The sequence below is a fragment of the Peromyscus californicus genome, unplaced genomic scaffold (assembly GCF_007827085.1).
Source record: "Peromyscus californicus insignis strain IS unplaced genomic scaffold, ASM782708v3 Scaffold_23__1_contigs__length_62951481, whole genome shotgun sequence".
Lineage (NCBI taxonomy): Eukaryota > Metazoa > Chordata > Mammalia > Rodentia > Cricetidae > Peromyscus > Peromyscus californicus.
Window position 1 is genome coordinate 41,941,534 of NW_026294534.1, and position 26,870 is coordinate 41,968,403.

The following is a 26,870-nucleotide window of genomic DNA, read 5'->3' on the forward strand; positions in this document are numbered from 1 at the left end:
AGGAGGTGGTGAGTGTTCTGGTGTGAGTGTTAGGAACTGAACTCTAGTCTTGTGGAAGTGCAATACATATTCTCACCACAGAGAACTCTCTTCTGTACCCTATCATTGAAGCTTTAATATGCCTGCCTCTTTAATTATTTTAAATGTTTTACAAGCACGTAATGCATTAGCAGTTCTCATTTTGTCAGTGTTTTTTTGTGGTACATAAAACATGGTTAAATATGTCAATTATACATGCTAAGTATTTTATTTGCCTAATTTTAAAAACTATTGAAAAATACCACTCAAATTTGATTAAATAAAACAATATTCATGTTTTGAGGTTTTAAATAGTTTAAAATAAAATTCATTTTATGTGGAAGTATCATCTTTTTACTATAGCTGTGTTGTTTTTTTCTGTTTATATTAAGAGGGAAAGTATTGTGCTTGTAAATATAAGGCAAGGCAAGGCATTGTATGATTTGAATTGTAATTAAAGTAATACTTTTCGGTCTAATTCTGTTTAAAAAATAAAGGTTCACAAAACTGTAAAAATCAAAATGCTCAAACTATAAATCCAAATGCAGAAACAATGAATTATTATGTTCATCTAATAAATAATAAGTGGCAAAATAGGGAAACAACATGTAAACACAAGTATTATAAAAGAACTGTAAGTGCTCGTTGAAGTGGCCAATGCATTTTCAGTGTAGAGAGTGGTCAAAATGCATCGATTTCCCCTTAAAAGGTTCTTAATGAGCCATTGATTCAGACAGTTTGTAGAGTGGATTTCTTTGTAAGTTCAGACAGTGTAACTTTAAAGATGGAATCACAGTGATTCTTTTCCCTTACTGATTTTTTATCACATAAATTTTTTCTTCAAGTTTTTAAATTAAATTCATGTTTGTTTTCTGACAGTTAAGAAAACTTATTTTATCATTTTGTAATCCATGCCCATATATCTTGCATGACTAAATATTTTTGTAACTTGGTGTATAATATCTTAGAGTTTACAAAATAAAATTCAAACATTCTCCGTGTTTGTTCTTGACATTCTTCTTTCCAACTATATAGAGTTTGCTTCTCACCTTAAATCACATTATACCATGAAAGTTTGCAATTAATTGTAATTCATATTATTTTACTTACTTGAGGTCCTTAATCAATAAATTTAGCTTATAAAGAATTAACACATATATGTATATATGTTGATCCTTTGAATCATAGAACATGTTTTTATATTAAGACATTTATCTTCAGAAATTGTATAATAAGACAATAAAAAGTCTTATTATTGACAACAAATATTCATTGATAAATTTGATGGGTCTATATAGAACATTGATTTTTGTATGAATTCCTCATTAAGTACTATTCCATAATATGGTTGAAAATGCCATTTATAATTATAGTTAGTTCCCATAGTTTAGTTTTACAATATTTAAATTTGTTTTATTATATTATATTACCTAAATAGTTATTCTTAGTAAATTTGTTGCAAATATTTTAAATATCAAAATAAGAGATAATATCCATAATTTTATATACATAAATCTATACATGTCTATATAGGCATACTGACTACCTATATGTACATGTAAATAAATAGATTTTGACTCAATGCTGTGAATTATTCATTAGATATTACATCTAATTAATATGGAATATATTTCTATATCTAATGAATATAAAATCTCTATATTTCTACAAACAGTTGAAATTTTTTTTTTTATATTTTTATTTTGCAATACAATTCAGTTCTACATATCAGCCACGGATTCCCTTGTTCTCCCCCCTCCCACCCCCCTCACCTTCCCCCCAACCCACCCCCCATTCCCACCTCCTCCAGGGAAAAGCCTCCCCCGTGGACTGATATCAACCTGGTAGACTCAGTCCAGGTAGGTCCAGTCCCCCTCCTCCCAGGCCGAGCCAAGCGATCCTGCATAGGCCCCAGGTTTCAAACAGCCAATTCATGCAATGAGCACAGGACCCGGTCACACTGCCTGGATGCCTCCCAAACAGATCAAGCCAATCAACTGTCTCACCCATTCAGAGGGCCTGATCCAGTTGGTGACTCCTCAGTCATTGGTTCATAGTTCATGTGTTTCCATTCGTTTGGCTATTTCTCCCTGTGCTTTATCCAACCTTGGTCTCAACAATTCTCGCTCATATAAACCCTCCTCATTCTCGCTAACTGGACTCCCAGAGATCCACCCGGGGCCTAGCCATGGATCTCTGCATCCAGATCCTTCAGTAGTTGGATGGGGTTTCTAGCACGACAATTAGAGTGTTTGGCCATCCCATCACCAGAGTAGGTCAGTTCGGGCTGTCTCTCGACCATTGCCAGCAGTCTGTTGTGGGGGTATCTTTGTGGATTTCTGTGGGCCTCTCTAGCACTTTGCTTCTTCCTATTCTCATGTGGTCTTCATTTACCATGGTCTCCTATTCCTTGTTCTCCCTCTCTGTTGTTGATCCAGCTGGGATCTCCTGCTCCCCCAAGCTCTCTTCCCCTCAACCCTTGCTCTTCACTACCCCCACTCATGTCCAGGCTGTTCATGTTGTTTTTATTATTACTTTGAAAAGAACTTAAAATATTATTATATGTAAGCTTTTAGAAACCCTTTGGAAACTTTATAATAATAAAATTAGTAGTTTCAATACTGATGGCATTCTTAATCTCTAGGGGTTTAATTTTCATATTTGCACACAATTATTAAATTGTAAGAGTATTCTCAAAAGAGGAAGCTGAGATGGCTGAGAACCACTTAGAGAAAGTTTTAACGTCCTTAGTCATCAGGGAAATACAAATCAAATCTATTTTTACATTTCTTCTTACACCAGTCAGAATGGCAAGATCAATAAAACAAATGACAGTTCACGTTGGTGACAATGTGGAGTAAAGTGACCACTCGTCCATTTCTTGTGGGATGCAAACTTGGACAGCCACTATGGAAATGAGTATGGCAGCTTCTCAGGAAGATGGCAATAGAGCTACCTGTAGAGCCGGTTATACCACTCTTGAGCATATATGCGAGAAAGTTTCATCCTGTCACAGAGACACTTTCCCCAATATGTTCATAATGTTCCCTCTATTCATAATAGCCAGAAATTGGAAACAGTCTAGATGTTTGTCAGTCGATGAATGAGTGAATGGATAACGAAACTGTAGTGTATTTACATAATAGAATATAACTGAAATTGTGAAAATCATAGGTAAATGATTAGGAGCTAGAAAAAAAAAATAATCCTGAGGTAACTCAGACCCCTAAAGACAAATACTGCATGTGTTCATTTATATGTGAATGTTAAGAAAATGATTAAGTCTTCAATAATCAGGCTACAATCTACATAATCATAGACATTAAATACTGAGTAAGGAACTTGGAAGGGGATTGATCCCCTAAGAAGGGTAAATAAAATAGACAGTTATAGGTGAATGGGGAGGGATAAGACAGGAAGTTTAGGGAGGAAATTCAGGGAAGGACAACTGAAGCTGAAGACTGTTTGAGGGTTGTATGAAAAATTAATACAGTGCAATCTTCTTAAAATATATACATATATGGAAGAAATCTAAGTGGAATCACCCAACAATGGTGGAGACACAGCCCCAACTAAAGAACTCTTGTCACCAAATGAAACCCCACTTCTGGGAATGGGTTCAATCTAATTGAGTTGCTGGCCAAAAGCATCCCATGGAAACCCCTAAACAACCCACAATATTGCCGAGCCTGTGGTTGCTCTCCTCAAACTAATGACAAAGCCCTGTTGCTGAAGATAACACCTACACGGCTCACTGAATGTGGAAAAGTCAAGGGGGTTCCCAGGAAGAGCCTTGACCCCTGCTGACAAGTGTTGACACCATTGGAAGGCACTCTGCATGCCACTGAAGGAGAAAGCTGACACCAATCTAGGTCAAAACCCTTCCATCTACAAGGGTGAACTGTCTGCAAGATACACTGGCGACACAGCTGCACAGAGCTTGTGGGAGTAACCAGCCACTATCTGATTGGGTTCAAGGTTCACGCCATGAGGTGAAACTCATGCCCAGCACTGCCAAGAAACTGTGACTAAATAGGAAAGGAACATACCGGAAAGTCAAATACTACAGTTCTGCTAAAGAAATACAGCAACCAAATGACTCCTAAAAACATTCTTCGACACTCGTAGATCAGTGTCTTGCTCAGCCATCACCAGAGAAACTTTCTCCTGCAGTAGATGGTAACAAAAACTGAGAACCCACAATAAGGAACTGTGAACAGAATGAAAGACCTTGGAACCCTCAGTGCTAAGTTGGATCAAATCCTTCCTCCCAGAACACAGGAAACTCTGGAGAAGAGGAGGTAGAAGGAATATACAAGCCAATTAGAACAGAGGGCACTAATGAGTCAAGGTCTTGCAAACACAGCAGGACTGACACACATGTGACTCAGAAAGACTGTGACAGCATGCACAAAGGCTTACACTGGTCTAAGCCAGATGGTATTTCAGCACTGAGAGGGGACATAGACGTAAGAAGTATCCTTAACCCAGAAGCCATCTCTACATCATAACTTCCCACAAATGAAACATTACTTTTCCAATGGAATCTCACTGTGTATACAAACTAATCTTAAGGATAGACCACATGCTCATCATTCGAAAGCCAACACAAAACTAACTCAGAGGCACTTGTGGAGATTTTTTTATTTCATAATGCTTTGTCTAAGCACTATTTATTATTTTCTTTTCCTTACAGGTCTTTGTGTATATATTAAGGTTTCCAGTGTTGTGCTTTTCTATGGGATTTCCGTTGGTGCCTGCATGTGTGTTTCTAAACCTGTATGTGGTTCTTGTGTTTTATTCTTTATCTCTTGTTACTTTGATTATCCATTTGGGTTTGTTAATTATTAGTTATTTATTATTATTAGTGGATGTCTGTTTGTATAGTATGCAAGAGAACAAAGTAATGTGGATTTGAGTGGGTAGGGAGTTGGGGAAGATATTGGAGGAGTTGGAAAAGGGAAAGCCATAATCAGACTATATTGTATAGAAAAATCCATTTTAGAATTAAATAAAGTAATATCAGTACCTTCTTCTTAATATGATATGGTTGGTTTCATTAAATTTGCACATATATTGAGAATTTATACAAATTATTGATCATCTATCCATATCTATATCTAATATTTTTTCTATCCATCTAACTCTACATATACATACACAATATTCTTTTAGCTATCTTGTTCAATTTATTTTATCTCTTTCCAAAATATTGTTTTACGATGTAGCCTAGAACTACATTGAACTCATGATATTTCTGACAAGGTCAGGAGACAGAAACAAGTCAGGCAGATTAAAGCAGGTATTGGGAAAGCAGCAATTCTACTCTATTATTTTTTCAGAAACTGAAAACTGTTCTTGATTCTGTCTCAGTGCAAAGGTCAGAAGTGCCAGAAGATAGTTGTTTCCTGTTCTGCTTTTTGTTGTCTGACTTTCTTCTTTAACATCACCTCATAGGTGTGAGTACTACTGTCTAGAAATAGTAAGTGAGGTATGTCTAACCTGAGAAACCTTGCCACTTCATTAGTGGGCCCACGGACTGACCAACTCACAAGCCTGTGTCTCACTGCAGCTTCCACAATGGTCTTATAAACAAGCTTCTAGTTTAGAAGCTTGATTGATAACGATCCATTCCCTGGTGCCTACTCTTACTATTCAAAAACTCTGTTTTCTTTGTCTTAGGCTATCATCTTGAACCTACAATTTCTGAGAAGGTGTATAACCACCCTTAAAATCCACATCCCTAGAAAATATCCATAACCACACTGAGGGGACAAAAACATCATACTGTTTTCCTCAAAGAGCAGTCACAATATCTCACAGCTCTATTATCAAAGCCTTGGGTGTAGGATTTCTCTACCAAAACAAACAGTTATGAAATCAAAGTTCTAGATTATAACTCTGTGTCAGTCTCATTAGATGTTTGATGTACAAACTGGGTCAATGTAGCACATGATGTAACAATGTCACTTGCCTCTACTATACCATCGAAGTATACTCTACCAATAATACACTGCAGAGTGACATGGTGAAAACAGAACTTGCTTCTACTATAGCATTGAAGGTTGCTTAAGAGTGACATATCAAAACAGTCACTTACCTATAGCTGCAAGAGATGCTGCCCAGTTTCATGGTAAAAGAATGACAGACTTCTGCTGTAGCTTCACAGGAAGATGCAAAAGTGATTAACTGGTATTTCTACTCTGTATCAGAGACTAATAATATAGGTATTTTACCAAAATAGTAGAAAAGTTTATAGGGCATAATGTTTGTTAGAGAATAGAACTAAAATATCCTGAGGGAAAAAAATTAATTGGATTAATGTTTATTAAATTTTTTATCAAAGAATGAAAACAACCCCTTTGTTGTTTTAGCTCTCATAAAAATAAGTGATTCAAGAAAATATAGATATTTATGTTTATATATAAATGACTGGAAATTTTTAAATGAAAATATTTAGTGACTAACAAGAGCTAATAACTGTTAAAATCGATGTGATGAATGATAACATATAATAGCAATAGGACATTAAAATCTTACAAGATAATACTTGCTGATAATCTCAGCTGATACAGTGCAATAACATTTTTAAATAACTAATTCATGTTTTGTGTGTATGTATATTTGTACACCATATGAGTACCTAGAGTACAGAGAACCCAGAAGAGGGCATTGGAACCCTTGGAATTGGAGTCACAATAGGTTGTGAGCCATCATTTTGTACAGTTAGCCAAACCTAGGACATGTACAAGAGAGTCAAATGCTCTTAAACTCTGAGCCAACCTTCCAGCTCTGAAATGACATGTTTAAATAAAGGAAATAAGGAATGATGGTAGTTTAGTAAAACTCAATTTGAACACTGTATGGATACAGAAATTTACATCATGTATTATAAATATACCAATATATATTGGTATATTGTTGGTAGATTTATATAAGATTTATATAAGATTTATACAATGTTGGTAAATTTATATAAGAGCTGATGTGGAAAGAGTGTCTTTCTGGGTACAATTAAACTAAAACTTGAGGATCAGTTTTGAAGTCAATGGTTGGTTTATTTATAAGTGAAAGGAGAGAGAGATTGGATAACTGTCAGATAGAAATCATGAGAAAATGCAAGAATAAACTATACATAAAGTTATATATAAAATTATAAAATGCTTCTATAAACCAAGGTATGCTGCAGGGTGTCTGCATACTGGAGGAGGCCAGGATTCTTCATTTTCACCTTTAGAAAGAGTATGCAAACCAATTCATTTCACATTTCTAGTCACCAAAAAGCACGGGAAACTGAATGATGTGTTTCTACTCCACTGAGAGTGTATTAATTTCTACTTGTAAAACTAGAAAATGAATGCAGTTCTTTAAAGGATGATGTTGTGCTGCTCAATGGTCTTATGTCACTAGTCCTTGGGTAGATGTGAGGAAAAAGCTTCCTGTTCTTGGCTATTCACATGAACAGATGGCTGATAATTTGAGTTGCTTCAGATATTCTGCTTCTTGGAGCTCGGCTATGTATCTAACCTCTAGTGAGCTTTGTGCAGCTTTTTAATCATAAATACACAATTCAAATTTTTAAATAACCCAGTGGCTTTTTTCAGCTAGATATTTATCGGAACTTTAGATTTCACACTTTGTATGTGATTCTAAGAGAAATAAGGTGGATAATGAGAAAGATTAGACATAGGAACTGTATGTATTTCTTTATGTTCATCCTTGTGAAGTGGTGTTCAAAATAAAATTGTAACATTTTCCCTTGCTTTAATAAATTACATTTAAGTTCATCTGTTGATTACACACAATAGAAAACAACAATAACAAAAATGATTAGAAAGAGCAAAAGGAAGATAAAAAGGAATCCCAAAATTATGATGGCATGATGACCCTATTAAGCATTTTGTCCTTTGACTATGACATAAGTTCTCATTGACTGTGTTTGTGTGGTAGGGTTTGCTGGTTGTATTGGGAAGAAACTAATTGCAATGAATGAGGGCACAAACAGAATTCTATTGCATAGCATTCCATTCTGCCTAGGGGTCTAAAAGAATAAGAAGATTTACAATAAAATGAAGATGTAGTTTTAAGTGTATCATAAGGATATGCAGATAATACAATAAAGAAGCAAGGATAGATATTTCTCTAGCAAGCTTATATGATTAGAATGATAACAGTTTGAATTGTAGAAATGGCAAACAAAGGTATCAAGAACATTATTTGACCCCTCTTTTGATTTTTGACTTTTTTCTTCTGTGTGTGTGTATGTGTGTGTGTGTGTATGTGTGTGTGTGTGTGAAACATGGTCTCAGTATGTAACTTCAGCTAGCCAAATTTCTCTGCCATCCTCTTATTAATAACTGTCTTTGACAGGGACTGGGAAGGAATTAAAAAGCATTTCTCTAATAAAACATGTTTCCCTGATATCTACATAGAGATTACATTTAGACACCTATAACTTTCACCAATGCGGCTCCTCATTCAAAGTGATTGCACAAGTGTATGTGTAAAAGGATATGTAAAGTTTTGCTGGGAACTACTCTGCAATGGCTCCAAGGACTGATGCTTTCATTTTCTCTTGACGGAGGAGGAAACTTGCTTGGATGGGCAGAGCGATGCACCAACCTTCATTCTACAGACCACCACGAATTAATTACTATGTTCTAATGATGAACAGATATTAGTTAACAAGAGTCAGCAATGATTAGAAAGTCTGAGCGGATGAACTCTTGACTGAATTTCATACAAATATACAATGAATGTGAGGAGATCTTGCTCCATTTTCCCTTTCCAGCTTCCCTTTGCTTGATTTCTAACTTGCTACCCTTCCAGGTTAGAGTCAGGGCCACTTGTTCCTCTGAGGTTCTGGAGTGTTCATGTAGTTAATATACTCCATGTAGATTCATGTTTTATAGACACTGTGTATTGCTTCTCTTAGTTAGATGTGACCTCAAATAAGATGTCACCCTGAGATGCAAAGCTCCAGCTCCTCAGTAGCATCTCTACAACTCAGATAATCAAAACAGCATTCAGTGCTCTGTAGTCGACAGTCGGAAATGTGCATTTGGGGGCAGATTGATTTGCCTTTTCTTTGTTCCTTGATATCATTCCTCCTAGAATCCTTTCATTTTCTTCACATTTCAACTATCACTTCCAATCAGTTTCACTGCCAAGATTTTTGTATAAAAAGTAGGAGCCATTATAAAGGTTTAAAGCCTTTCCCCGGCTTCTTGTCTTACATTTTTTTAGTACCTGCTTACTTTGAGAGTAAACGCTTCCCCTAGATTTAACCAACTAATTTTTCTCTGTTCACGATAGAGTAATTTTCCCAACCACAGTAGGACATTAAACACTGTCCATTTGCACCAGCCACTCCACATCCCTTCCATGCTGCCTTCACAATCCTTCTTCAAATAATAAGCTGTTTTCAGGGGTTGTATTTTCTCTCTCTCCTCGCGGTGCCATTATTTAACTTAGTGTTTTTTTAATTTAATACAGATTATATGAACCTCTCCTAAGTGCTCTTAGCTAAGGCTTCTCAACACCAGCAATAATATTAATTTGAACTGGAAAATTCTATGTGGAGGAAAAGGACTTACTGGGAAGTATGTAGTTTATTTAATGCTACCCGGTGGGAACACTTGTAGGAACCACAGCTTTGAATTGTGATTACTGAATGGGACCAAATTATGACAAGTAAAATATACCCTTTTGATATAGCCTTTATGCTGAGCAATCAAGAAACATTAGCAGGAACTCTTTGATCTTCTACTATTTTAGTAAAATCAGAGCATACATTTCCTTCTGTAAAGAAAATTTCTATACATAAAAAATATTCATTTTAAAAGATGTTAATTTTTTTTCACATTCCTCAAAGAGAATGGCCTTCATCTACAAAGATGTTACTTACTTTGTACCTCTCTCTCTCTCTCTCTCTTTCTATGTCTCTGTCTCTGTCTCTTTGTCTCTTTTCTATGAACATTTTTTTAGTCATTGTCCCTCACCTTACCTCCTAGGGAGTCAAATTCCTTCTGCTTCACTAGTCACTTCCCACAGCTTAACCCATTGTTCAAATGGTTCTTTTTTCATAATAGTTTTATTTTTCAAATGTTAATTATAATTATATCAGTTTCCTCCTTTCCATTTCTCTATACTACACTTTCCACACACTCCTCCTTGTTGTCTCCCAATTTCATGGCCAATATTTCTTTAATTAGTGATTTTAAAATGATATTTGTAAATGAGTCTCTGAGTATAATTGACCTTTTAGATTTTTTTTTTGCTTCATTGTTATGAAGTGTCCCATGCACAAAAGAATGCTCCAATCAATTTAGTTTGCAACATTTCTTTTTACTTCTTCAGCTATTTTTCATTAATTAATAGATACTCAGATACTGAACATAAGTGAAAAAGAAATTATTTTCCTGTTTACAAACTGAGATTTTTTTAATTAGAGCTCACAAAATATTTCGTGTATATAAAATCACTCCTGATGGAGTGTCATTTCTCTAAAACAACAATAATATTCTCAAATAATAAAATAGTTCAAGATTTACATATAGCACTTAGTATGTTACATGGTATTTCTTAATAGCTCTTGCTATCTGGCATTGTATCCTTGCAATTGAGCAAATTTGGGATATAAAAATTTTTGGGTGGCTAATCTCATATTCTTTCTTTCCTTTACTTAGTTTTTCCTTTGTTTTGTTTTGTGAGAAAGTGTCTCAGTTCTGTAGCCCACACTGGTCTTGCACTCATGATTGTTCTGTCATGCATGTATTATAGATGTGCCCTCCCAACCCCATGCCCCTCTATATACCTTTTGACAGTGCTCAGCTTTTGAATGAATTCCTTCCGACATGTTCCAATCTGCTTGTGTGATACCTTCTGCTATTATTTTCCTGGATTTCAGTAATGTTCTTTGCCATTCCTGCATGCTTTTTGTATAGGTCCCAAGCAATTGGAAGCAAAGAACTACTCACCACACAAAAACACTGAATATCTCAGCAGAAGTGTTGTCTTCCCCATTTGGGGGAAGAAAATAATATGTCTCCACTACCTAGTGCAGAGATTTGCATAGTGTGGCTGCTCAATCAGGTAATGGCATATTTAAAGAGAACTAATGGCATGGGTAGTCATACTTGGGAATTATATACTTTTCTCTCTTGGATACTGCTTTTCATGTTTTTTTATTTCTATTTATTGAAATACATTTTTTTTTATTTCTCCTTTTTAGTTCTAAATACTACAAAATCACAGAGAGGATGCACTTAGAATGTCGTGTAAAGATTATCATGTACTCCTGAATACATGGATATTTTTATGCCTTATATATGTCTATTTAATATGGAGTTCATCAAAATACTACTTTTCGCAACACAGACACACTTATGAATATTAAAAGTCTAAATAATCAGGAAGAATGATAGTGTAACAGTTGATAATTAAATACGATGTGAGAGACATCTAGGAAATGAAGAAGAACAATCTGAACCAATGTTAAGATGATATTTTTTCTATGCTTCTTCAAGGAAAATTTTCTTTGGAAAATTGTATTATGTAGAAAGAAAATGGATCCCCACAACAAAAAAGTAAAAATAATGTTGAACAGAAAGTTTTTGAGACAAAATATTTGAAAAAGAAACATTCTACAAAACACGAAGAACATGGATAAAAGAGGACATGACTAGTATCAGAAAAGATACTATGGATGTTAAGAGAACAAAAAATATGTCCGTGTAAAATAATTTAGTTTGAAATGAGTACATTAAAATTTATTGTTAGCTTCATCAAGATTATTTATTGCCAAAATACACACACACACACGTGTGTGTGTATGTGTGTGTGTGTGTGTGTGTGTGTGTATGTGTGTGTGTGTGTGTGTGTAGGATAAAGATATCAGGGGAAACTTTCCAAACACAAGACTTTGTAAAAACCCATAATAAGATATTTAGGCAAGAAGAAATAAAAATTGAAATAATAACTGTCTATGCTTAAAACCATTTCATTTCTACAAGGAAGCATACAGAAGTAAATGAGCTAAATACACTTACAAGGATTCATTTGAGTCAATTTAAAATGAATTTTTTAAAAAAAGTCTGTTTCTCTAAAAAATTCTTTCTGAAACTATTGGACATTAATTATGATGTTGAGTCACTGACAGAAGTCAGTGTGCATTTCTAGAGGATGGATTGCAGCTGGATTTGAAAAAAAGATTTTCATTTTCTCCACTTTAGTTTCCATACTAAATGTAGGAAACAGACACAATAGTTTGTTTCAGAAGATTCAAGATTGACTGATTTCATGAAGGGTTGCGGGATTCATTAAACTTACTGAAGTAAAATGCCTTGAATATGTCACTTGTGAAATATTAATCTGTAATGGTTGCTTTGACATATTCTGAAGATTCTGTGATACACACACACACGTATTATGTGTGTGTTTTCTAATATATAATCAAATACACATACACACATCTATATATGGGCTGATTTAGCAGTTGTTGATAGATTTCCTGTGACTCAAATATTAAGAACAGAATCAGTTTTCACACAGTAGTTTTTTTAATGTTTTATTTTGTTAAAATAACTGAATTATCTTTCATCTTTGAAAATAACCATTTTTAAAGTGCATATTTCCTAGTTACTTAGGTCATATTTCTACTGCAAATTACCTTATGGAAAACTGCATAAATGTTGAGAAATATCTACCCACATTACTAATCCCATGATAACGATACAGTTAAACTTTTTTTATGATAATGATGAAAAGTATATGCCCCAAGCTTTCTTATCACTGAGATCATTTCCCCAAAGTACTATTGGTTAACTAATTTAAAATTTGACTAAACACTGGATAATATGCTACACCAAATAATCTTTCACTAATGAGTTGAGCAAGATGAGCCAATTGGTCTTTTACAATTCTAATTTCTATAATTCTATGAATTCAATACAGTGTATCAAAACCCTCAAAGGTAATGCGGTGTTAAATCAATACAAATGAACTATAATGAGAATGGAGCATTTCCTTTATCGTGTGTTTAAGAGAAAGACTTTCTAAGGTGATTGTAGTAAGGATATGGAAGGTTATTAAATGCAGCTAATGCCTCTTTTCCCTATGGCAAAGGTTTTAACAGCATGAGTGTATGGGTCCCTTTATTCCCCCACTCTCACATATGCCATTTTTTAATTGCTTTTCTGGATGATGCCCAGGAATTTTGAATGTTTTCAAAGAGGTTATTCAACACAGTTCTTAAAGTTAACGGTTTGCAATTTTGAGGTCAAAATTGCATGCATTTTTCTTTCAGCATATTCGTCATTTATAAAGCACAGCTTATAATGAAAATAGAAAGGCAATTTTGTACTGTCTGGATTCGTCAAGGATGAGCATTGCCTTGATCGAAATGTTTGGAGACGGAATCAGAAGACTTTATAATTTGTATAATGTGAGCTTTCTCTAGTTTGATGAATTAGTTACTTGTAAATTAAAACACATAAGAAGTAACAGTAAGAAGTAAATAGTGGTCTAACAGCATGCATAGCAAATGTCTTATGACTACCCACCCCCAATTTTATGTTCTAAGACAGTCTTGTAATAACAACTAAAATAGTTTAATAATATCTATGTATTTTATAAGGAAGGTTTTACAATTTTATTTTAGAGATTTGCTTTAAAACTATTTTAGTAGCTGGAGAGATGGTGCCCTGATTGATAGTACTTTCTACTTTTTCAAAGGACTCAAGTTCAGTTCCCAAAACCTATTTAGGGCATCTTACAACCTCCAAAAACATCAGGGAATAATGTGTTCTTCTGCCCTCTGTGGACACATACACAGAGAGGCATACATAAACAGAGAGCATACAAAATCTTAAAATTTACCTTACAAATTTTGAGTATTATCTAGTACTTGATACAAGTGACTCATGAGAATAAAGACCATGGCTGCAATTCTGATAATGCTGTGTACATTATGAAATAAGTGAATCTCAAACTAAAACCATTGAATACGTACATATGAATAAAATAATATACTTTGTACATTTATTCATGCATGGTAGTGGAATTTCATAGTAACTATCAATAAAAACAAATATATTTACTATATACGCTATCTGTGGAAAACTCAGAAAAGTTTCCTCTGTTGTATGGTACCTAAATTAATAGTAATTGAATAGTATTTTAATTGCATGGTTCAAAATTTGATTTGGAAATAAGCATGAAAAGATAACTGTTAGTATTTCTTCTTGGTCAATTAATTGCTATTTTGTGGTTAATTTATGAGCATAATAATAATTTTCCTTCTTTTTCAAGAAATAATAATTTCTAACTTCATTATAAAGACTCATATACACACAATAGTACACTGGAAAAACCAAAAATCATAGAACATAAAACACATTGACAATCATAATAATGGCTCAAACATGTAATGACATTATTATTATTGGATTATCATTCATTTATTTTTTATTTTTTCATTAAACTGAATACTATAATCTATGAAACCAAAAGTGACATTAGTAGGGTCTTAGTTACTTATATGGCATTATTTTATTATGAAAACTTGTATTTATACTTCTTTTAATAATGTTATTTTGTGCTGATACATAAATTATTATTTACTACTGAATTAAAACAATTTGACATTCAGTAGTATTTAAATTAAATGGGTAATATTAATTTAGACATATCTCCAAACTTTGAAGAGAAAACAAATTCTTTATTTTAATTATTTTTAAAACTTTTGGAGATGGCAAGTGTATCCAAAACCAAATTTAACAGATTTCTCATAGGTAAGTATTTACATACTTCCTCAGGAAAACATACATTAACAAATTATTGCAAAATAGTTTTACTTTCTTCAGTTCATAAATCTGCTCCTAATACTTGGTCCTCCAAAAGTTTTGAACTTTCTTACTGTTGCCTTCCTAACTAGGGTTTTTTAGGAAAATATTTTACAAGAAACATATAAGAGCTTCTACACTGACAACTGTCATTCTTCAAATCAAGACTAACATCTCCAAATTGGCATGGAAGTAGTCTTTGTTAAAAGCTTAATGGGTGGAAATCAGATACAAACCAAGCTTTGTGAACTGTATTCTCATGTGCACTGCTGGTGTTTATGAACTGCATGTAATTTGTTATTGCTCTAAGAGACAAGCATAGCATAAACAATCTATTAGAAAAACCATCTATTTTTTAGGAAAAACAGCATAATATTAAGTAGTATCCTCTTTTTAAAGTTAACTCATATTGATTTACTAATATTATTGCATGAATCAATTATATTTGTTTAATATTAAGCTAATGGAATATATTGGAAGGACAAATAAGCAGATGTCCCTTGCAAATGATATCATTTAAATATATGACATTATTTTTAAATTCAAAATTATTTAATTCATTTACTGTATGTTCTTTTTATTTTGTTTTATTTTACTTGAGATTGTCATAATTTATTTATATTCATAATGTTATAGACATATGTAATTTGTAAATGGATGCAGTGGTTGTGATTAAAGTCAAGTTAAATCATTTTTTGAACATAACAAAATAAAATATAATATAATTTAAAAGATCATCATCCTATCAAAGTTGATCTTATTTAAAAGCCAAGGAAAGAATGGGAAGACACATTTTGTTCTCTGTTATAATCTGTTGTCCTTAAAATGTCCCTGTGTGTCCTATGTATGCACATCCTGTGAAAACATAGTAAAGCCTAACACACTTCCTGGTAAGCTTTACTCAAAAAAACTTGCCCACACTCCATGTTAATAATCAAAATATTCCTTTTTTTGAAAATTAAGAAATTTTTTATTCATTCCATATACCAACCACAGATCCTTTCCCCCATCCCTCCTCCTGCTCTCCGCCACCCTTACCCCCTCCAAGTCAACTCCCTTATCCCCTCCTCCAAAAAGGTATGGTCACCTATGAGGAGTCAGCAAAGCCTGGCACATTCAGCTGAGGCAGGTCCAAGCCTCTCCCACTACATGAAGGCTGTACAAGATGTCCCACCATAGACAATGGACTCCAAAAAGCTAATTCATGCACCAGCCTGAACTGTCTTATCCCAGTGATCAGATTGGTGAATGTCCGAACTGTCATCACAGAGCCTTCATCCAGTAACACATGGAAACATGCAACAAGCCTCATCCAAGGACCAGGTTGAGCTCCAGAAGTCCAGTTGAAGAGAGCAAATATTCTTCTTATATAAATTCATATACATAAAATGAAACATTATAACTTTTCTTTAATTAAAGCAGCACTTTTGAGAAGCGTTGATAGTTTGCTATTTGTCTAGCAACATTGAGCTCCCTAGAAGCACTACTCTGTTGGCAGGCATCTCAGGAGCCTATCCAGTTCACCTACTATTTGGTCTTTCTGGATAATTCTATAAATCAAAAGTAAAGCAATATTCACTGAGTATGTAGATTGTGACTATAAAGTTAGATATAATATTAAAATTCAAGAATTAAAATGTCATTTTCAATCAAGTAAATAATTATGCTTTATGTTTTAATTTGACAACACCTTAACACTTCCAAACTTACATAGGAAATTACTATTATAGAAATAGAATTAGAATCCAGTTTTGCCTTCATCCATACCCTACAGTGTTCAAAGACATACTTGTGAACTAATACATTTCACAACACAAGAAATTGTCACACAAACCTTCTTAGAAAGAAGCACCTCAAAGAAATTATTTCACCAAAAACCTTGGTTTCTTAAAATTTAAAACAAGTTTTGGGTTCTTTTTTTAGCTTAAAACCTGCTGGGAAACCATCCACATTTGGCAATCTACATTTTTCTCCACTTAGTTTTCTTCAAATGCCCTTGTGTGATTGTGGATACTAGAATTCTGTGCTCCTGCCCCATGTCTGCAGTGGCATTTGTTCAAACTTATGCTGTCTTCATTACACTTAAGCCTTTCAACCATAGTTTTTTGGTCATTCCACTCATCCTTATCCATTAATCAAAAGGGATCCAAATAATGTAATGAGTAAATTCTTGAACCAGGCTGTAAGTTTACTTATGTAATATGGATTTTCTCCTTACTAGAATAAATATAAAATTCCTTTATGTCTACAACTGGAATAAATTTTGAGCATATATTGGTAAATACAATGGTATTTTTCCATAGGAAGCTTATAATAGGCAAAAGTACGCAGTTCTGATGACCAAGGAGAAGAAAATACATCACTAACTTAAAATAACAATAAATAGATTGAATGCATACAGTGGTCAGGTGAGGGATCATGAGAAAGTTACTTTCAACTCATGCATTAAGGTAAGAAAGGTCATCTATACTAATAACAAATAGTCCCAATACAATTATTAGTCTTTGGCCTACTACAAGATGGAGGAAAATTTGTCACAAGTGAAAGAAGACCATGTGTCTAAGGTATGTAAGACACTAGAAATGCTTACATGTGATCCATAGTGACCTAGTCACGTAGGTCTTCAAGAACTCTTTTCATGAATAGTAACAGAATATCTATTGAGAGCTGGTATTCTTTGACATTACACAAAAGATTAATATGACCTTGCCGTTGTAGAACTTAATGTGATGGATAGGATGGGAAAAAAATAAATGTTACTCAATAATATAATTGACATTAAACTATTGAGATGGAGTATCTTTAACTACTGGTTAATGGTGCAATGAGAGTGATTTAACTCAAAAAGAGTTACTAAAAAGGCTTCTATGGAAAGATGAAGCTTGAGATGAAAATTAAATAATGAGTAGTTAACAGAAAGGGGCAAGATAGTACATTTCAAGCTCATAAGCAAATTCGTGGTAAGTGATCTTAGATGATAGTTGATGCTCATAGTGTACCTTGAGAGTAATAAGATGATGTACAAGAACACATAGGGGTAAGATATGATAAAATTATTATCCTAGTTCAGGTGAAAAAGAACAGCTACAAAAGGATGATGGCTGTGTGGTGCATAAAGCTGGATAATTCTGAGGGATCCTCATTAAGCAACATGGTTAACCGTGTTGTGATTTTCAATAATAAAGTTGTGTTTGAGGGGTAATCTGAGCAAGAAAATCATGACTTTGTGTCTTGAGTTTGATTCCTATTATTTAGTATGAGACATCTAAAAGGTATGCCAGTTTTATAATTGTTAAAATGAGTACACTCATATATTTGGAAATTACTATCACTTAAGTGATGTGGAAGTGGGGATTAGTGGGTTTTTACTTAGTAACATAGTTCTCTGGGAAACTGAGTGTTCATGAGGCTCAAGTGGGAACCTAGTCTAACCATAACACTGAGAATATGACATTCTGCTCACCGTGTTATTTTATAGACTACACAATATTAATTGTGACATTATTTGTCAATATTGTAGGGAGCTTGAAAATTTGTTTAGCTTTGGGAATATAATGAAAAATTATGTTGAAAAGTTGTTTCCTTCAGTAAGCAAAATTTGACAGTTTCTAGACATGTCTATTTCATCTTAGTAGGGAAGCTCTATTTTAGTAGACTGTATTTCTTTTAAAATGATTACTGACTCTCCCTGGTTTAATTATTATATGTATTTGCTATATGAACTCTCTTACATAGTCAGAACTCAAAACCAAATTTAGCATATTGATATGACAATGATAAGTAAATAATCAATGAAATACTCAATAGGTATTCAAATAGCAGAACTGGAAAATTCAATTAAGTCAACTAAATATTCATTTTCTGAATAACAGAAGACATGCCTCTATGTGTTTACTCTAACGTGGAAGAAAGAATTTGGATTAGTTTTATGCTCCATAGCCTGTCACTACATCATATTCATTTATAAACAATATATATTTAAATTATAAGTAAAGTGCCATTATTTTCTAGGAGATGTTTCAGGACAAATACCATGGACTGAAAATTCCTTATGTTTATTCTTACAGATTCTCCAGGAACTGTTCTATAAGTAATCTCATTTATCTGATGCTGACATATCTTGCTTGGATGGGATTGTTACATCTTCCTCTCCAGATACCACATGGTTTATTTGCTTTTAGTAGTCAGTATAGAGAAGCATATTAAACTTTGGACTGTAACACAATACTATTCACACTAGAAATGGAAAGATTAAATTTTGAATGTCCTTTAAGTCTTAACATTGCTCTCATTGAGGTAATTAATAAAAATATGCTAGCACTAGTTAGCTAAGAGAGTAAAGGTGCTTCTGACAAGGCTGATGACCCAAGTTTGGTTCTTAGGATACACATTGTAGAAAGAGAAACCTGACAACAACAAATTTTTTTATCACACACACACACACACACACACACACACACAAAAGATATAGATGGTAGATAGATAGATGATAGATAGATAGATAGATAGATAGATAGATAGATAAATTTAAAGACAAACAAAGAAATTCCACTAGTATATTTCCCCATGCCAACTCTCTCCTAAACACAGAAATATATTTTTGTGGACTATAAAATTTACCGGTAATGGTTTACAATAGACATTCATCACTCCTTAGTAAGAATTATAACAGAAATCATTCTTTGGCGGAGCCAAATTCTGATTGTCCCTGCATTGATATTCAAATTTACTTCAGAAAGCAAGATCGTACTTGCTCTACCTTATCCTTGGCATTCTGAAATGATGACACTTTTACTCTTGATGTGGTTTACCCAGAGCATCTCATTTCCAGCCTATAACAGTTCTTTTTCCAGATTTCAGTACTATGTTTCTCCTGATCACTTCCATGGTGGTGTTGATGTGGTCACTGCTGGGTTCCCCATGTTTCAGTGGATAACCTCACATGCATGCTCACAGGGCCATCACTGATTTGAGTAAGTAGTTTGCAAAATATTGAATGTAAAATTGAGAGGAAGATGTGCTGGGAATGTTGGAAGATGTGCAGGGGGTAGAAATGATCAAGATATACTATATATATGTGGTGAAAAATATAAAATCCTGACTTCCTCTATTTTAATGTATAATTTATTATATTTTTAATCTTTACTTAGTAAATTTGGAAAGCATTTTGTGGTCAGTGACACCACCTCTCTTTCCTCTTGGTGTCCTCATACTTTAGCTCCAATCTGAAATGATGTATAAAGTTCACAGGCTGTTTCCAGTTCTGCCCATTGTGAGGTTAGTGAAACATTAAAAATCAATGCCTGGTGGGTATTTTTCTGTCCCTGGTAGTGTGCCCTTAAGAGGGATATTTAGACAGATGCCAAGCACTTGTTTTTTCTTTGTTATGTTATGATCTCAGTTATGATCTGAGAAATATTGTTTCCTCACCTGATTCTGCTGTGACGTCTTGCTAATGCCCCAAAGCAGCAAAATCAACCAATTATAGGGTGAAATAAAAATAACTCCTTTCTCTTTTAAGTTGATTGACTTACATATTGTTATAGTAAGGAAAATCTATGTAGTCCACTCTCCACTCCAAAACTGACTTCTATGTCCAGCAACATGGTACATGTAAGCAAATGAAATCAGTAAGTGGAGAGACAGTGAGTTCAAATCATTGAGAGCCACATTCAATGAAAGATTCTGTCTCACAAATGAAGGTGGAGGTCCACTGAGGAAGGTTCTTGCATGTACACATGTTCACTCACACATGCACATCTGTGCATGAACACATGCACAGAAGCACACACACCCACACACACACAAGTATTTATCATCTCCTACTGCTTTGTAATGTCTTAGTTTTTCTGGGATATTATTATATTTTCATGTAAGTGAAGCATGTTGGAAAAATTTCCAAGTGTTCAGTCTCTATTTGCAGCTCCCCCAAGCAGGAAAGTCTACTTGCTAGGGGAAAACATTCCTATTTTAAGGATATAATCATCTTGTTTTCTATCTAATGTGGTAGATATAAAGGGTACTTTAAAATGCACTTTATCTTTTTAATTAACCCAGATGAAACTTTGATCATCTGCATCACATGCTACATTTAACTTATTAAAAAATAAAGACCAATGTGAAATTATGAAACCGTGAAACCACTTTGTAGATTTGACTTCACACCAAGCCAAACTCCTTTTACATTTCCAACTTTAAATATTGACTTAGAGTCTCTCCATTTTATTCTTCTAAAATGTAAAATTGATTAAACATAATAGTACCCGAGTGAATGTAGTTTTTTTTGTTTATTTTTGCTTTTTTAAGAATCTTGAATTTCCAAGGCTATTTTCTTTGATTCTTAAATAGTAAAACTGTGCTTACTATGTACTAATAATTATTTGATATTTTAGAAATTGACATTAATTATAACTGTCTTGCTTTCCCTTTGATTAGCTATATTAATTGTACATAAAGTGGTTTCATTATGACATTTGATTATATGAATATTTGCACTTTCCTCCTATTCATTCTTCATTTCCATCCCTTACCCTCCTTCCCCTTCCTGTCAGCTTCTTTCTCTTCTTAAATAATTTCCTTTCACCCTTAATGCCTTTTATTTAAAACCTTATCACATACATAAATGTAAACATGAAATAATTATCTGAGTGTAACTCACAATAACAATCTTCATTTACACATATTTTTTGACAATGGCATTATTTCATTCCTGGTGGCTGAATAAAACTCCATGTTCTTTTTATAACATTTTTTATTTTATCCAGTCATCTGTGATTTGAAAATATTTATAATAATCACCAATTGAGTTGGATAAAATGAGAGTAAGATAATACACAAGTGATCACATTTAAATTTAATGAGCAGATTCTTCTGTGTCTCTGATTTCCATTTGATAAAGTGTCTTAACCAATGTTCCATTGCTATGAGAAGGCACAATTACCATGACAACTCTTTTTTTTATTAAGATTTTTTTTTTCATTTTGCATACCAATCACAGATCCCCCTCTTCCTTCCTCCTGCCCCTCCAGCCTCCCCCACCACAACCCACGCCCCATTCCCTCCTACAAGAAGGTAAGGCCTCCCATGGAAAATCAGCAGAGCCTGGTACATTCAGTAGAGGCAGGTCCAAGCCCCTCCCCCTGCCTCAAGGCTGGACAAGGTGTCCCACCATAGGTAAGGGGCTCCAAAGAGCCTGCTCATGCACCACAGGTGGATCCTGATCCTATTGCCGGAGGCTCCATAGGAAGATTAAGCTACAAAAAATGGCAGTCTTACCAAAAGCAATTTACAGATTCAATGCAATCCCCATCAAAATCCCAACACAATTCTTCACAGACCTGGAAAGAACAATACTCAACTTCATATGGAAAAACAAAAAACCCAGGATAGCTAAAACAATCCTGTACAATAAAGCCACCTCTGGAGGCATCACCATCCCTGACCTCAAGCTCTGCTATAGAACCATAATAATAAAAGCAGCTGGTATTGGCATAAAAACCGACATGTGGACCAATGGAATTGAAGACCCTGATATTCACCCACACACCTATGAACACCTGATTTTTGACAAAGAAGCCAAGACTCTATTTGGATGAATTTCTAAATGGTCTTATTAAATAAAAAACATGGAGCCAAATATAGGGGTGAAAGCCTTAGAGAGATCAGGGAAATAGGGAAAGCCACCAGCCAACCTTACCTCACCAATTCTGTAGCTTCCACATGCAAGTTACTTTCTGTCTACACATGTCTATATGCCTTGCCTACCATCTGATTTGCTCTCTCCCTGCAGCTTTATCACTTCCTCTTCCTACACAACTCTGTCACTTTCTGTCTGTCTGTGCAGACCTCCATTCCTCCATGGTTAACTAGTGTTGGAATTAAGGCTTGTGTCACCACATCTGGCTCTGTTTCTAATGTGTCTTTGAACACACAGAGATCCTGCCTGCTAAATGATAGGATTAAGGGCTTGTGCTACTGTTGCCCGACTTCTTTGTTTACTTAAAATTATTTGCTATTCCCTCTGATCTCCAGGCAAGCTTTATTTATTAAAGCACAAATAAAATATCACCACATTTCAGCACAAATAATATATCACCACAACTGTACAATGGAAAAAAGAAAGCATCTTCAACAAATGGTGCTGACATAACCGGATGTCAACCTGTAGAAGATTGAAAATAGAACCATATCCATTGCCATGCACAAAACTCAAGTCCAAGTGGATCAAAGACCTCAACATAAATCCAGTTACACTGAACCTGATAGAAGAGAAACTAGGAAGTAGGCTTGAACGAACTGGCACCTGAGACTACTTCCTAAATATAACACCAGTAGTACAAACACTGAGAGTAACAATTAATAAGTGGGGCCTTCTGAAACAGAAGCTTCTGTGAGGCAACTCTTATCAAAGATAGCCCTTAATTGGGGACTTGCTCACAGTATCAGGGGCTTAGTCTATGTCATCTGTGTTCATCATGAGCATGGGAAGGAGCATGGCTACAGGCAAGCAGGCAGGCATGGAACTGGAAAGTAGCTAAGAGCTTTACATTCTCATCCTCAGGAAGCAGACAGAGAAAGAAGGATGGAGAGAGAGAGAGAGAGAGAGAGAGAGAGAGAGAGAGAGAGAGAGAGAGAGACTATCATAGGCTTCTGAAATTCAAAGCCCACACTTAGTGACAGACCCTCTTCCACAAGGCCACACCTCTTAATACTGTCTTGACAACTCATCAAGCTCTCATGAGTGTGTGCGTGTGTGTGTGTGTGTGTGTGTGTGTGTGTGTGTGTGTGTGTGTGTGTGTGTGTATATATATATATGGGCCTATGAGGCGGGAAATCTCATTCAAACAACCATAGTAACACTGAAGACACATTTCACAAAGAAGTGTGATAAACTGCATTAAAATGAGTGTGTATGGTTGAGAACAGAGTGATAGCAATCATGATGAAATATAATCAAAAGGCATTTTCTTTGTTTACCTAATGCACCAAGTTCCAGTGGCAACCTTTTTTTTTCTTTTGCTGTTTCATATTCAAATAGGCTTATTGTTCTTCTTGAATATCTTCTCCTTTATTTATTTATCTATTTATTTATTTATTTTAGTTTAAATCTCTATGTTTATTCTGCAGAAGCCTTACTTTTGTCTCTTTCTTGATGGCTATATTTTACTTTATCATACTCTCAGTCGTATGGAAGTCAATGGAGAACGAGCTTGACAAAGAGGATTCTAGATGAAAAAGAACTTTACGGTGGTAGTTGTCATTTTCCTGTTAGTGTTTTTTTTTTTTTTTTTTTTTTTTTTTTCGAGACAGGCTTTCTCTGTGTAGCTTTGCGCCTTTCCTGGAACTCACTTGGTAGTCCAGGCTGGCCTCGAACTCACAGAGATTCGCCTGGCTCTGCCTCCCGAGTGCTGGGATTAAAGGCGTGCGCCACCACCGCCCGGCTCCTGTTAGTTTTATAACCATGTTTGTCATTCTTGCTCCTGTGTGTGTGAGTGAGTGGGTGTTGTGTTGTGTTGGTGTTCACATGCTCACGCATGCCACAACACATGAGTGGAGTGCAGAAGAAAAATTGTGGGGGGTGGTTCTGTATACCCTGTGAGGTTCAGAGTTAGAACTTAATTTGTCAGTATTGACATCAATTACCCTTGCCCTCTGAACCAGCTCATTAAACCAAAAATATGAGTGTTTAATGAAAGTTGGTAAATTTGTTTGTCTTCAAGTATGTTAAGGAGTTGAGGAAAAAGGAAAAAAAGATAAAAGTAATTTACCCTAAAATTAGATGCAAATAATTCATATAGAACTTTACTAAAGTATTTATTTTTAATTATCATTTTCATTTTCTTCTCTAATCTCACCCATTAAACATGAAAATTCATTATAGGAATCAATTAAATTCATAGTTGTCATATTTTATTAAATCATAATTATATAATAATATGATGTTTATTTAGTTATACTTTATATTCATATTTTGTTTGAATATAGGATATATTCCAATGCCATGACAAAATAATATATAATACAACCTTCTATATTCTTATATTCATATCTCTAAAGGCATAAAATGATAAAAGAGAATTACTTCTCAAAATAATTTAAAAATTATTTATTTGGCATCTGAATAAGGATGTAACCTCAGAAGTATTTTAGTTTGGTTGCTTTCTATTATTTAAACAGTTTATTATGCTGAAAGTTTATATTTAACTTCTAATATACACACCTTTTGGATTATTTTTGACTTTAAATTACTTCAAACACATGACAGTCTAAGGAAGTTATACCACCTGATTAAAGAGGGCATGAATGTGGTTGAGATATTATTTTGACTTGTAGAAGAGATTAAACAATATTAATGATGATTGCCTTAGCACCTTCCTAAGTGGGTAAAAGGGGGAAAAATGAAAATCTTTTAAGAAGATGAATGGTAGATTATTTTATTTATAAGAAGTAATGCCCATATGGAATAATTTGGTGTTTTAATAAGTATTCTTACTTATTAAACATAGAAACCTGAAACATAAACGGCAAAAATCAACGCAAGACTGCCCGACCATAGCTGCACTGAAACAAATAATGCGGGGATAAGAGTGAGGGTACTGACTTCATCTCTACTTTCTTTACCCCTGACACTTTTGCCTACATGATGCTCTCCTGACTGTTCTAGTTATTGAAGGACTTCCTTTCTATCATGGCAACAATGCATTGTGACAATCAGAGGAAAGCACATCAGCAATATATGTCTGTATACATTTAAAGTTTGAATGAAGTTGTGGTCTGTTTACCACTCTAGAGTGGCAGTGGAACCTGGGAGAATGGAGCCTCAAACTGAGTCAGATGAATGTCTCATACAACATCCAAGTTCATTCAGAGCATCAGAAAATTTATGCCATAGGGGTTAAGAAAGGTCACCCGAGTACATAATCACAAGGACAAGCCATATGTGGCAAAAAACATGTTTTTTTTTCCATAGAGACATGTAAACAAATAATAATAGTTGGTTGTGATGAATAATCTAAAGTAAGCTTACTTCTATCCACTATACCTGGGAAAATCACAAAAGTACAAGCCAAGAATAATACCAAAGGTTACAAGACTCTTTTCTGGTTTACTAGGAGCTTTCTCACAAGGTCTCAGAAATCTTCCCACACAGTTTTATTAAAGGACTGTGTTCCCCTGCCACTTTTATTATTTAAGCACAGGATATCCACAGCAGTTTAGATTTGTAATGTTGTTGATAAATCTAATTGTCCTTTCATACATGAGTATCCTACCAGCAAGCAAATTATAATGTTAGGACAGTGAAAGCTCTGTGTGTAATACTGAGCCTCCAAGAACAGAGATCCAAACTAAGTCCAGTACTATTAGTTACATTATTGTATTGATCAGAAAAATATGGAGAATAATTTTAAAAGAGACCCATAAGAATAGTATTTCTGGTATCTTGATTGAAGTCCATACTTAACTTCAATAGCAATACAAATGTTAGGATGTTCACTGTCATATCTTCATATCTACATGTTTTTGGCTTATTTAGATATTTAAAATAGCCTCTAAGGTGACATCTGTGTGCTGTCCAAGATACCAATATTGAGATGGCTGTGAGAGGTTCCATGGAGACATACATAACATATGTAGTAGTTTAAATAAGATGTCTCCACCCCCCGTAAATTTTGGACATTTGAATACTTCATCCCTAGATTTTGGCAATTTGGTAAGGATTAGGTGGTGTGGTTTTGTTGCAAGAAGAATATCACTGATGAAGGTTTAATGTTTAAAAATCCTTGCACTATTTCTACTGTCTCTCTGCTTTATGTTTGTGGATTGTGATATGCTCTATCAGGTGCCGCTCCAGCCACATGCCTGTTTGTCTATTGTTCTGCTTTCCATCATGATGGAAATGGACTCCTATTTAGCTGGAACTGTAAGTCCTAAATAAATTCTTCTTTCTATAAGTTGTTTTGGTCATGGTGTTTTTTATGACATCAATAAAAAATCATTAAAATAGTAGAT